The following is a 12,436-nucleotide window of genomic DNA, read 5'->3' as shown; positions in this document are numbered from 1 at the left end:
CCTTATCTCCGCCTTCTATGTCAACTTTTCTCTATAATTGCGAACATTTGAAGTTGGAACTCTCTGCTTTTCTTCTCTCCTTTACTCTCTTCCTTCTTCATTTCCTTTTCTTTTATTTCTATTTTTCATCATAATTCAAACTGTTTCAATTCCTTCTCATGTTCAAAGTGCCTCATTTGAAATTGAATTCTAGCCATTTCCAAAGAGTCTGATGGCGGTTCCGTCAAATGTAATTCCCGAACTATAGCTGTAATTATCTCTTATTTTCTCACAGACAAAAGCAAACCCAACTCCAGCTTGCCTGCCAATTCCTACAGCTTTGCCTTCATTACCTTTTGTAAACCCCCCAACTTAACTTCTTCCACATCCAGAGAACTCTTAGTGACTGAAAGAATCTTTATACACAAAACACTGTTTAAACCAACCGAATTCAACATCCGGAACAAAAGTCACTAACAGCTGCCATACACAATCTTTGAACCAAATAGTCTCCCGGTGCATAATCTCCAGTGTCTGCTTGAGCTTATTCTGGATTCTCTGGTTTCCTCACACAATCCAAACATATGCATGTCAGGTGAATTGGCCATGCTAAATTGTTCGTAGTTTTCAGGGATGTATGTGGGTTAGGATCCTTTGTCGGGGTAAATGTGTAATATTAGGGTAGAGGAATGGGTCTGGGCAGGTTACTCCTCGGAGGGTGGCGTGGACTTGTTGGGTCGAATGGCCTGTTTGCAGACTGTAGGGATTGTAATTCTAAACTCAATTTGGTATTATCGATTTAGAACCAGACAAGAGTCCCCAGTTTGCTATAGACCAACTAGACTGCCTCAAACTATTTTAAAAGGGTAACTTGGATGCCACCCTTTTCTTATTTTAACGGGAGATGTGAACTGGGTGTTCCAGATGTGATGCTACTAGTCAAACCCACCCACTATTAAGCAAAACACAATATATTTAAACATTCTAATGAAAATCCATACACAATGAAGAGGAATTTAGAATAATTTAACTATTGGAAACTTTAACCGAATAATGGATATAATACCTTCTACAAATGAACAGTTCCAATATACTAACATCCCATAAACACACGCCTTGGCAAAAAGGAACATTCAGACATACATACTTCATACAGACGTTCAATCCAGGAGGAAACAGCATCAAGTCAGGTTTCAGAGAGAGTAGCAGCTGGGTATAAGTTACGAGGCCATTGTTACTGCTATTTATTATATACCCTAAAAGCGTCGTAAGTTATTTACTTGAGCCGTTTTCAGTAGGCAGTTTGGCCTTTAAGATCTCTTATTTAAAAAAGGAGAAAATAATCCTTTTTTTAAAAAAAAGTGACAGCATTGTCATACAATTTAGATGCCTGGGGCTTCCTCGTGTTACTGATCGCAAGGTCACCGGAGAGGGACAAATTCAGGTACAGACCAAGTTACAAGGATGTGTCTCATAACTTCTAAAATACCCCTGTCCATGGATCATCGCGAAGTGAACAACAGCCTGAAACACACCATTTCACTCTTTCTGAACTACACAATGCCAGCACTTGATACACTAGGGAGCCAAAAGGTAAGCCCAAGGAAAAATACAGAGGGACGGAAAGATTAACATTAAAGACAGAAACAGACAGTTAATTATCGGTAAAGATATTGTGGAAATATGGGGAATCAGACAGGGCAGTGGGACGAACTGGAGAAGTGAGCTCTTCGAGAGTAAAATGACAAGAATGAGAACATTAAATAAAGGCATTGTCAGATCATCTGGAATGGTTTGTTTCATCAAATACTCAATCTGCTTCACAGAACATCACAAACAACATAAAGTGGGACAAGATGACAGCCAAGCATGGAGAACTGTGCAGACCTTGCTAGTGTGCTCAGTAAACTGGACTATCTGCCCAGCATGAGAGTATTTAAAACTTTACTATCATATGCTAATTATACTCGCATCAGATTACTGCCTACAATGGGAAGGTTTGCTGCGTGTGTGTGTGTGCGCATCAGAAATTAAGAGAGAGTGCGTGTGTACGCGCGATTGGCGTGATTGAACGTGAAACTCATTGATTGAGAAGGAATGCACATGGAGGAAACAATTTTAAATAAGAACAACTGGCAGGCTTTTTGTTAATCAACAGAGAGAGAACGAGAGAAGTTTCATGGACAGATGAGATAACGTGTATGAGAATATCAGAATAATGGCATTGCCAGACACAATAGCAATATACATCGGCATTTACATGAATGACAGATGGATGTGAGTTTGGTTGAGTTCGAATCAGATTTGCTTGGGAAGGTTTGAAGTCGGGAGTGTCAGCAGCAGATTATTGGCTTCATTAAGACTGTATTTCATAGCTCAAGGTTCAAACAGCAGATGGAACAAGCCAGTGAGATATATTCTGAAGTGGTGACAATTTCAAGTTAGAAATGGTCAGGGCATGGTGTCAGGAATCATCTCATGGTCAAAGGGATCTTCCACACTTGTGTCTTGTCTACTTCAGTCGCAGTTATTGGCCAGGGATGGGATGGAAACAGTGGAAGGAAGTCGAGTCTGTAACAGAACAGGAGAGAGTGACCTCCATGCTCTTAATATTTAAATGACAAAGGCAATGATACAATAAATTGTAGTTCGCAGCTGGAACTGAGTAGGTCAACATAGAGACCCGTGAGTAACACTGCCAGAACAGAGAGGGAAACAGTAATTGAACACGTTATTTGATGTAGTTAGTAGTGGTCTGTAGATTGATATTTGGATTGAGAGTTTCAACAGGAAAATAATAGTGACAAAAAGAGTGGACTATATGAAATAACAGTAATACAGTCATAACCGGTTTATAGAAAAACAAATCTGGACAGTGACACTTACCAGGAACACAAACAATAGCCAGGAAAGGATAATAAATATATTGAATAATGAGAATAGTGTAAAAAATCCGCAATTATAATGACCAGCCATAAAATGCAGAAAGATGCCAAACATAATTGGATAAACTCCTGTCTATTGTTGGAACATGCCAGTCTAATGTTCCCAGATTCTGATATATTTTTGGAACATTCCAGTCTAATGTTCTCAGATTTTGATCTCCCCTCCCCCTCTCCCTGGATCTGCTGTTCCCTGTCAGTGCTGTCGGTGATGCTCCCGCTCATGTTAAGGGATAACACATTGAATGGCGCCCATTTGTCATTAAAAGATGGAAACCCTCCACTGGGATAATTAGAATCCATGGAGATTGGCATTAATCACAGTCACTGTACAAACACTGGGAAACCTAGCAAAGGCTATGACAACAGATGAATGGGCACAGCACACTGGAGACAGAGAGACAGGAGTGTTCCTTCCCAATTGGGGACCACTTCAGTGGTCCAGGATCTTCACCCATGGACCTACGGGTGACAAACCTCCAAGGCGGACTTCAGGACAGGCAGCAGTGAAAAGTGGCCGAGCAGAGGCTGATAGCTAATTTCAGTACACAAAGGGAGGGCCTGAACCGGGACCTTGGGTTCATGTCACATTACAGGTGACCACTATTGCACTATACACACCCAGACACTCCTACTCTCTCTCTCTCTCTCTCTCTCTCTCTCTCTCTCTCTCTCTCTCTCTCTCTCTCTCTCTCTCTCTCTCTCTCTCTCTCTCTCTCTCCCTCTCTCTCTCTCTCTCTCTCTCTCTCACACACACACACACACACGCACACACACACACACAGGCACTCCTATACATACACATACACATGGACACAAATGTACACAGGCACGCATACAGACACTCACACATAACCTTACAGACACACAAACTCCCACAATCACATGGGCATCAGAGGCTTAGACCACTCTACACTTATGCACACACATATACACTCTCTCACTGACACTCAAAATCCCCCACCCCAGACAAGCACACACACTCCTACAATCACACATGCACCCTCTCATCGACTTAAGACACTCTACGTCAGTACACACACACATATACATTCTCTCTCACACTCACCCCAACCCAGACCGACACACACACACACACACACATGCACACATATATTTTGTGGGGTTAATTTGTACTTGCAGAGTTTTATTGTACTACGCTCAAAAACTGCAGGAATTCATGTAAAACTCTGTTATTTCACTTTTTAGATTTGAATCAATCTGAACATAATGCATAGACAGAGAACACAGGGGGCTAACAACTTCAACATGTTGTTTGGCTAACACTCATTGTTACAGCTAACTTGAGAATGCAACTTTCTTTTTTAAAAATGGTTTTGTGATTTACTCATTAAAGAAGTGAAACTATCATGGTATTGGAACAGATGAAAGACTAAACAGACAGTCAAGGTATTTTTCAAGATATAATTTCAGTTACATCACACTGTAAGATTTTGCTATAAATTCTGTGCCTGAGAAGTGCGTCCTTCACTATCACCTGATGAAAGACCAGCGCTCCAAAAGCTAGTGTGCTTCTAATTAAACCTGTTGGACTATAAACTGGTGTTGTGTGATTTTTAACTTTGTACACCCCAGTCCAATACCGGCATCTCCAACTCATGACTGAGCAAACAGGCTCAATTAACCAGTTCCACACATCACTTTTCATATCACTATAAAAGGGAACATTTACTGGGTTTGGATGGAATGGATGAGGGTTGCTGAGGGATGGACCATAAATCTTTAAATCTTTTTAATCTTTTTTTTTTTAGTTGTATATGAGTGTAGTAACAGAACACTGCAGGAGTCTATATATGTTCCACTCTGTTTATGAAAGGAGGCAGTTATAAAATAACAGATCAGCTGCATAAAAAAATAAAGTCGGGTGGGCTAGTTTCTAGATATCTGAACCCAAAGTATAATACGTATTGAGAAGTGTGAGGCTTATCCTGGTTTTAAGTGCCCTGCTATCAAATCCTTTCATAACCTCGAGACAGAGAATTGAGACTGCTGGTCAGCAACAGGCCAAAGCAATTCTGTCCCTATGGGCCTCTTACAGAGGAATACAAGAAGGATAGTTGAGCCTATATTAGCCTGTTCATACTTGAAAAGATGGAAATCTAGAATATTGGCACATATTGCCAACATTATTTGAGAAAGTAAGGAAAAAAAAACAGGTAACCAGAGATTGGTGAGCCTGACAACAATGTTAAATAAATGGTTGGAGGGGATTTTCAGGGAAAGGATGTGTATGCATTTGGAAAGACAAGGACTGAAGAAGGCTTTGTACATTGGAGATCACGTCTCACCGACTCAGTGCAATGTTTTGAAGAAATGATGAAGATGATTAATTAAGGCAGGTCAGTGGATGTTGTTTTATGGAATTCAGTAAGAAAACCAAATGTTCGACATGGTAGACTGCTTAACAAGGTTTGACTACCTGTCAAACTTGAAAGAGATGTGTCGCTGAAGCTGTACGAGGTGTTACTGAGAAGGAACCTGGAGTCCATTGTGTTGTTTGTGTTTCTGTAACTGGGAAGGAATAGACCTCCATCAGATACAGTTTAACGGCTGCTCGTAATCCACTGGTTGCTGTGTCATTTAATGTCTCTGGTCTGTTACATAAGTACAGGAGGAGGCCATTCAGTCTTTCCAGTCCATTACAGAGGGCCACGAGGAGCCCATTCGGCCTCTCGAGCCTGTTACAGAGGGGCAGAAAATGTTTATTTAACTTTCAAGTCTGTTACGTATAAATATTAGTTTTAAATTAGTTTTGGAATAGGAAAGACCTGATGAAAACATTAAAGCTCTAACTTTGAACAAGACAACTTTGAACGTGTTAGGCGAGCCCTGTGAAAGGCGAATTAGAACAGCCTATTCACAGGTAAAGGGATGGTTGGGAAGTGCAAGGCTATCAAAACTTGGTTTCAGAGAGTCCAGAGCCAACGTTTTCTCATTAGTGAGAGGGGCAAGGCTGGTGAGTGCAAGCAGTGCTGGATGGCTAGATATATTGATGCTCTGGTCAAGGTAAAGAAGGAGGCATATGTCAGGTAAACAGAGCTGAGATCAAGTGAATCCCGAGAGGAGTATAAGGGCAGTAAGTGCATAGTCAACGGGGAAATCGGGCCAGAAAAATGTGGCCATGAGATAGGGTTAACGAGGCATTGAAAAAAATCTACACATCCTTTAATGGCAAAAGATTAACTAGGGAGAGAATAGTGCACCTTAAAGATCAGTAAGGCTACCTATGTATGGAAATACAGGAGATTGGAGGGTTACAAAACAAGTATTTCACCTCAGTATTTAATGTAGAGGAGGTTACAAGAGCGATAGAATGGAGAAATATATAGTGATACCTTGAAACGTATCTATATTACAAGGAGGTGTTGGACATTTTAAAACACATAACGGTGAACAAATCCCTAGGACCTGATCAGTTGTATCCCAGATACTTGTGGGAAGTGAGGAAAGAGATTGCTCAGCATTTTGCTGATATATTTGTAACATTGATTTCCACAGCTGAGGTGTCAAACGACTGGAGAGCTGCTAACGTAGTGTCATTATTTAAGAAAGTAAGGGAAAAACGGGTAACTATAGATCAGTGAGCCTGACGTCATGGGTGCCTAAATTGTTGGAGGAGATTTTGTGGGAAAGGATGTATATGCATTTGGAAAGACAAGGACTGAAGAGGGCTTTGATCATTGGAGATCACGTCTCACTGACTCGATGGAATTATTTTAAGGAAATGATGAAGATGATTGATGAAGGCAGGACAGTGGATGTTGTCTTTATGGAATTCATTAAGAAAACCAAAATGTTCTACATGGTTGACTGGTTAACAAGGTTAGACTGCCTGGAATCCAGGGAGAGCTCGCCATTTAGATCCAAGATTTTCGTGAATATTGGAAACTTGGAGACCTGTGACCAGTGGCGTGCCGCAAAGATCAATAGTGGGTCCACTGCCTTTTGTCACTTACACAAATCATTTGGATTTGAGTATATGAAGTACGGTCAGTAAGTTTGTAGATAATACCAAATTTGGTGGTGTAGTCGACAGTGAAGAATGATCTCTCAGACTATAATGGGTCTTTGCTTAGGTGAGCCGAGGAGTGGCAGATGGAGTTTATTTTAGTTAAATGCATTTTGGCAACACAAATCAAGGCAAGGCATATAAGTAGGGTACTGTCGAAAGCTGCCAATTAAGGAGAACTCCATAGACATTATCGAATCCCTAATGTGAGGAAAAACCCTATTCGGCCCATCGATGCCACACCGAACCGCTAAACAGTATCGCACTGGAAAACCCCTGCCCTATCCCCCTGAGCCTGCATTTTCCATGTCTAAACCACTTCACCTACACATCCCTGGGTATTTTACGCAATTTAGGATGGCAATTTACCCTTATCTGTCTGTCTTTATACTGTCAGAACAAAACATAACATCCGGCTGAAACTCATGCAGACACGGGGAGAATGTGCAAACCCCACACAGGCTGTCATTCAAGGATGGAATAAAACCCAGATCGCTGCGCTCTGAAGCAGCAATGCTAACCGCTGAGCTACTGTGTCACCTTGTGGTGCAGGTTCTCCGTTCCTTGAAAGTGCTGTCACATGTAGACAGCGTAGTGAAGAAGGCACTTGGTGATCTTCCCTTTATTGGTGCGTGCTTTGAGTCTAAACATTTGCATGACATGTTACACCTGTACGGTACATTGGTTTGGCTACTTTTGTAATATTGCCTTTAATTCTGGTCACCCTGCTGTCGGAAAGATGACTGCAGAAGATATTTAAAAGAATGTTGTAGGTGTTGGAGGGTTAGAGTTACAGGGAGAGTTTAAATAGGCTGGGACTATTTTCAAGTGTTGAGGCTGAGGGGTGACCTTAAAGACGTTTATAAAATCATGAGGGGCATAGATAATTTAAACAGTCAATGTCTTTTACCCAGGATTGGCGATTCCAAAGTTAGTTTAAGGTGAGAGGGGAAAGATTTAAATAGGGACATTTTCACACATAGACTGCTGTGTGTATGGATTGAACAGCCAAAAGGGGTAGTGGAGGCAGGTGCAGTTACACCATTTAAAAGGCATTTTGACGGATTTATGCATGGCAAGTGTTTAGAGGGAGATGGGCCAAATGCTAGCAAGCGGGACGAGATTTATGTAGGATATTTGGTCGGTATGGACGATCAGACCGAAAGGTCTTTTTCCGTTCTGTACATCTCTGAGACTCTATTGCCTCTTGAGTGTATAACACAGGAACAGGAGGAGGCTATTCAGCTTCTGAATTCTGTCAGTCAGCTTGTTTGCTCAATTGCTGAGAGTAAAATACAAAAATACATGATTCAGATTTTGATAATGTTTTGCAGAAACAGGAGAAAGGCTTTTAGTCAAGAGCATCTGTAAGGAATGTGAAGAGGCCATTCAGTCCCACAAATCTATTCTACAGGAGCAGCAGTTGAGCACAGAGCTATTGAAGCCTGTTACACAGGAACAGGAGGAGGACATGTATTTTCACAAACCTTGGATAGTCACTCAACTGCTTGACACTGGGACACAGGGACAGGAAGGATTCACTCAGTGCTCGAAACTGGGGCACAGGGAAATCTGGAAGTTAGTGAGGCCCCAGAATCCTGTTACACAAGGACAGCAGGAGGTGACTCACTCCCCACCAGTATGGGACACTAGTAGAGAAGGGGAGTTTGCTTGGAACAAACAGAAATATATGAATAAATTGCATTAGTGGCCCATTCAATACTGCCTCAACATTCACTAAGACCACAGCTGATCTGATGGTGATTCCATCATTCTATTTTACGGAGATTGTCCTCTCTGCAGCCTTTGCTCCATTTGTTGGTCATGTTGCAGACTCAGATGCTGTAACATCAGTCACCATCACTCATCCAGAGGGATGGGTCTAACCGGATGAGTCGAGATTTGAAGAGTCCAATCACAAGAATTAAAACACAAAACAAAGGCATTGCCAAATGTTTAGTACTCTCACATTCGCATCCAACTCACATAACCAGCCCATCCATTACATATTCAGGATGGAGCACTGTGTAGGTCCAGCTAGTGTACAGCTCTGTGCAACCCAGCAATGTCCAGAGTGAAACTCTGTGCAGCCCATACCAATGCTTGATCTATAATCCGGACTAAATGTCCAGCATGGGGAGCTGTGCAGTCCGCACTGGTTCATCCGTATATAAACCCAGGCTGTTGCATTGTTTGGTAACACTATGTTATATCAATGATTTGGACCAGAGTGCACAACGCAAGGTTAGTAAGTTTGCAGATGACACTAAAGTAGGAGACATCGTTTACAGTGAGGAACATTATCAGAAATTGCAGCAGTACCTTGATCAGCTGGGGAAGTGGGCTGAGAAATGGCAAATGGAGTTTAATATAGATAAGTGTGACGTCTTGCATTTTAGAAAGTCAAATCCAGGTAGGAGTTTAATGATGAATGAGAGGGGCTTAAGGTGTGTAGTGGAACAAAAGGACGTTGGAGATTAGGTGCACGGTTAGTGTGGAGAAACATGTAACCAATGCTGAAAGTGACAGGATGTGCAGTTCCCATCCATTTACTGCTCTATATCTCCACTGTGCCTTGACAAGGGATGCTGCGAATGTGAAAGTCACTGCGAGGAAGAGATGTAAATGGAAACAATATAAATACCAATAGCTCTGAATAAGGCGAGTATCAAACTAGTATTTAAAGATGAAATAACTGAGATAATATCCAATCAGGTTTTGTGAATGGTGAAACAAGTAAGAAGGGGTGGGGGTGGTCATGGTGCAGTGGTTGCACAATAAGCCTTCAAATAATCAATGGGAATTAGAAGAACAAATATGCAGGGACACTGGCGAGACTTGCAGGACCAATAGGGTTGTCATAATAGGTGATTTAAATTATCCTAACATAGACTGGTACTTACAGATTGTTAAGAACTTAGATGGAACGTAATTTGTTAAGTGTGTTCAGGAAAGCATCCACAAGCAGCATATAGAGGGTCCTACTCGGGAAGGGACAGATTCAACCTACTGTTGGTAAATAGGGCAGGATAGGTGACGGAGGTAAAGTGTGGGAGCATTTTGGGAAAAGTAAGTAGAGCTGTATTAATTTTAAAATAGTTATGGTAGGACAAAATTGGTTCACAGATTCAAGTTCTAAATTGGGATAAGGCATACTTTGTTGGAATTAGACCGAGGATTGCAGGGGTTGATAGGAGTAGTTTGTTTCCAGGTAAAAGGGTCCCGGGCAAATGGGAGGGCTTCAAAACTGAGATAGCTCGAGGTCAAGGTTTATATGATCCTGTGAGGGTGAAGAGAAAGTGAGGCTGGAAGAGAGAACCCTGGATGACAAGAGATATTGAGGCTCTGACCAGCAAAAAAAGGAGACATTGCTCAGGTACAGGCAGCTAGGATCAGGGGAATCCCTGGAGGTGCACAGGCGATACAGGAGTTTACTGAACAAGGAAATCAGCAGGGCGAAAGTGGGGTATGAGATAGCCTTGGCTGAGCAGAATAGGGTGAATCCAAATTCAGTAGTGTAAAGGAAAAGAATAACTAGAGAGAGAATAGGACGTCTTAAAATCCAAAATAGGCATGCATGTGTAAAACCTCAAGAGATGCCTGTGGTCCTCAATTTTTCCTCTGTGTTTATCAGGAAGAAAGACATGAAGACCTGTGATCTTTGGAGGTTAATTGTCATATCTTGGTTCCTATCACAATAGAGGTGCTGTTGGACATATTAGAATGCATAAAGTCAGATAAATCTCTTGGTCCTGACCAGATATATCTAAGAGCACTGCAAGAGGCGAGAGTAGACCGTTCAGGGGCCAAGGACCCGGAAGGCTGGGCAGTCAATAATGTTGTGCCCTCATTCAGAAGGGCTGCAAATAAATGCCTGGGAAATATAGACCAGTAAGCTTCACATCTGTTTCCGGAAACCGATTGAGAATGTTCCGATATATAAGATATGCATGCATTTGGAAAGACAGAGTTTTACATGGAGCAGTCAACATAGCTTTGTGCGTGGCAGATCATACCTTACAAATTTTGATAGAGTGTTTTGAGGAAGTGACCAGGAGGTTTGACGAGGGCAGGGTGGTGAACATAATCTGTATGGATTTCAGTAAAGCCTTTGATATGGTTCCACATGGTGGGCCGTTCTAGAAGGTTAAATCGCATGGACCCCAAGGTAAACTGATGAATGAGAGGGGCTTAAGGTGTGTAGTGGAACAAAAGGACGTTGGAGATGAGGTGCACGGTTATCTGAAATTTGAGTCACAGATGCACAGGACAGTGAAGAAGGCTGTTGGCACACTGGCCTTCATCAGTGCATTGAGTATAGAAGTTGGGACGTTGTGTTGCAGTTGTACAGGTTGTTGATAAGGCTGCAGTTGGAGTATTGTGTTCAGTATTGTTCACCTTGCTCTAGAACGGATATTATTGAACTCGAAAGAATGTCGAATAAATTTACAAATATGTTTCCTTGGCTAAAGATTCTAAGTTATAGTCAGAAGTTGGACAGGTAAGAACTTATTTCTCTACAGTGTTGGAAACTGAATGGGTTCTTATTGAAGTGTTGCTGTTTAAAAATCATGAGAGCCGTGCATGGGGTGAATACTTCAAATTTTTTCCCAAGGTTGGGGAATCGAGGACTCGAGGACATCCATTAATGTTTAGAAAGGGAAAAAAATTAAAAGGAACCTGCGGGGCATTTTTTTTTACACAGAGTGTGGTACGCATACGGACTGAGCTGTCAGTGGAACTGATTGAGGTGGGTACAATAACAACATTGAAAAGGCATTTGGACAAATACACAGATAGGAAAGGATCAGAAGGATACAGAACAAGGGCAGAGAAATGGGCTGAGTGTGGATGGACATTTTGGTTGGTTTGGCTGGCAGTCTCGTGCAGTATGACTGTAAATGAGTGTGTTTTGGAGTTGAACCGGGGGCAGAGAGAGAGAAAAAATGCAATGGAGGGATATGTTCACAGGATTCAGAATGCTGAAATGAAGACATTTCGATATGTCAAGCAACACGGGTCAGTATTTTGAAGAATTATGAGGGAAAGGGATATTGCTGTGAGTTCACGTGATGGAGAGTTTTGGATGAGCATGTGTTGTGCAGCTTTGTACCTGTGATTGAGGACAGTAGAGTCTTCGCCTCACAGGGCTGGATCTAACAAAAAAACTGTCTTAGTGACATTTTCATTGAGTGTGACAGAGGGGTTGTCTGCACGAGGCCGAGCTAGTTTCCTGGTGCTATCTTACCAACTCATCTCATCACCTACCCACCCCACCACATGGTGTCCCTCGCATTCAAAGCCAGGCCGATTCTCCCACCCATTATGACTGGAGCTACTCAAAGTCGCCCGGATGCCTCTGAATGTTGGGTGATCCCTGACTTTGGTGCCATCTTTAAAAGGTCAATGGGCACACGGTTGCGCTTTCTCAGTTTGGAGCTGTCCTGCACATTTTCGCCAAGCATGACAGCTAAGGGGAAATTAC

The sequence above is a fragment of the Chiloscyllium plagiosum genome, unplaced genomic scaffold (assembly GCF_037043375.1).
Source record: "Chiloscyllium plagiosum isolate Xiang-an unplaced genomic scaffold, Cpla_swu_hap1 HiC_scaffold_46, whole genome shotgun sequence".
Classification (NCBI taxonomy): Eukaryota; Metazoa; Chordata; class Chondrichthyes; order Orectolobiformes; family Hemiscylliidae; genus Chiloscyllium; species Chiloscyllium plagiosum.
The sequence above is the reverse complement of the archived record's forward strand: the minus strand, read 5'-3'. Positions refer to the sequence as shown.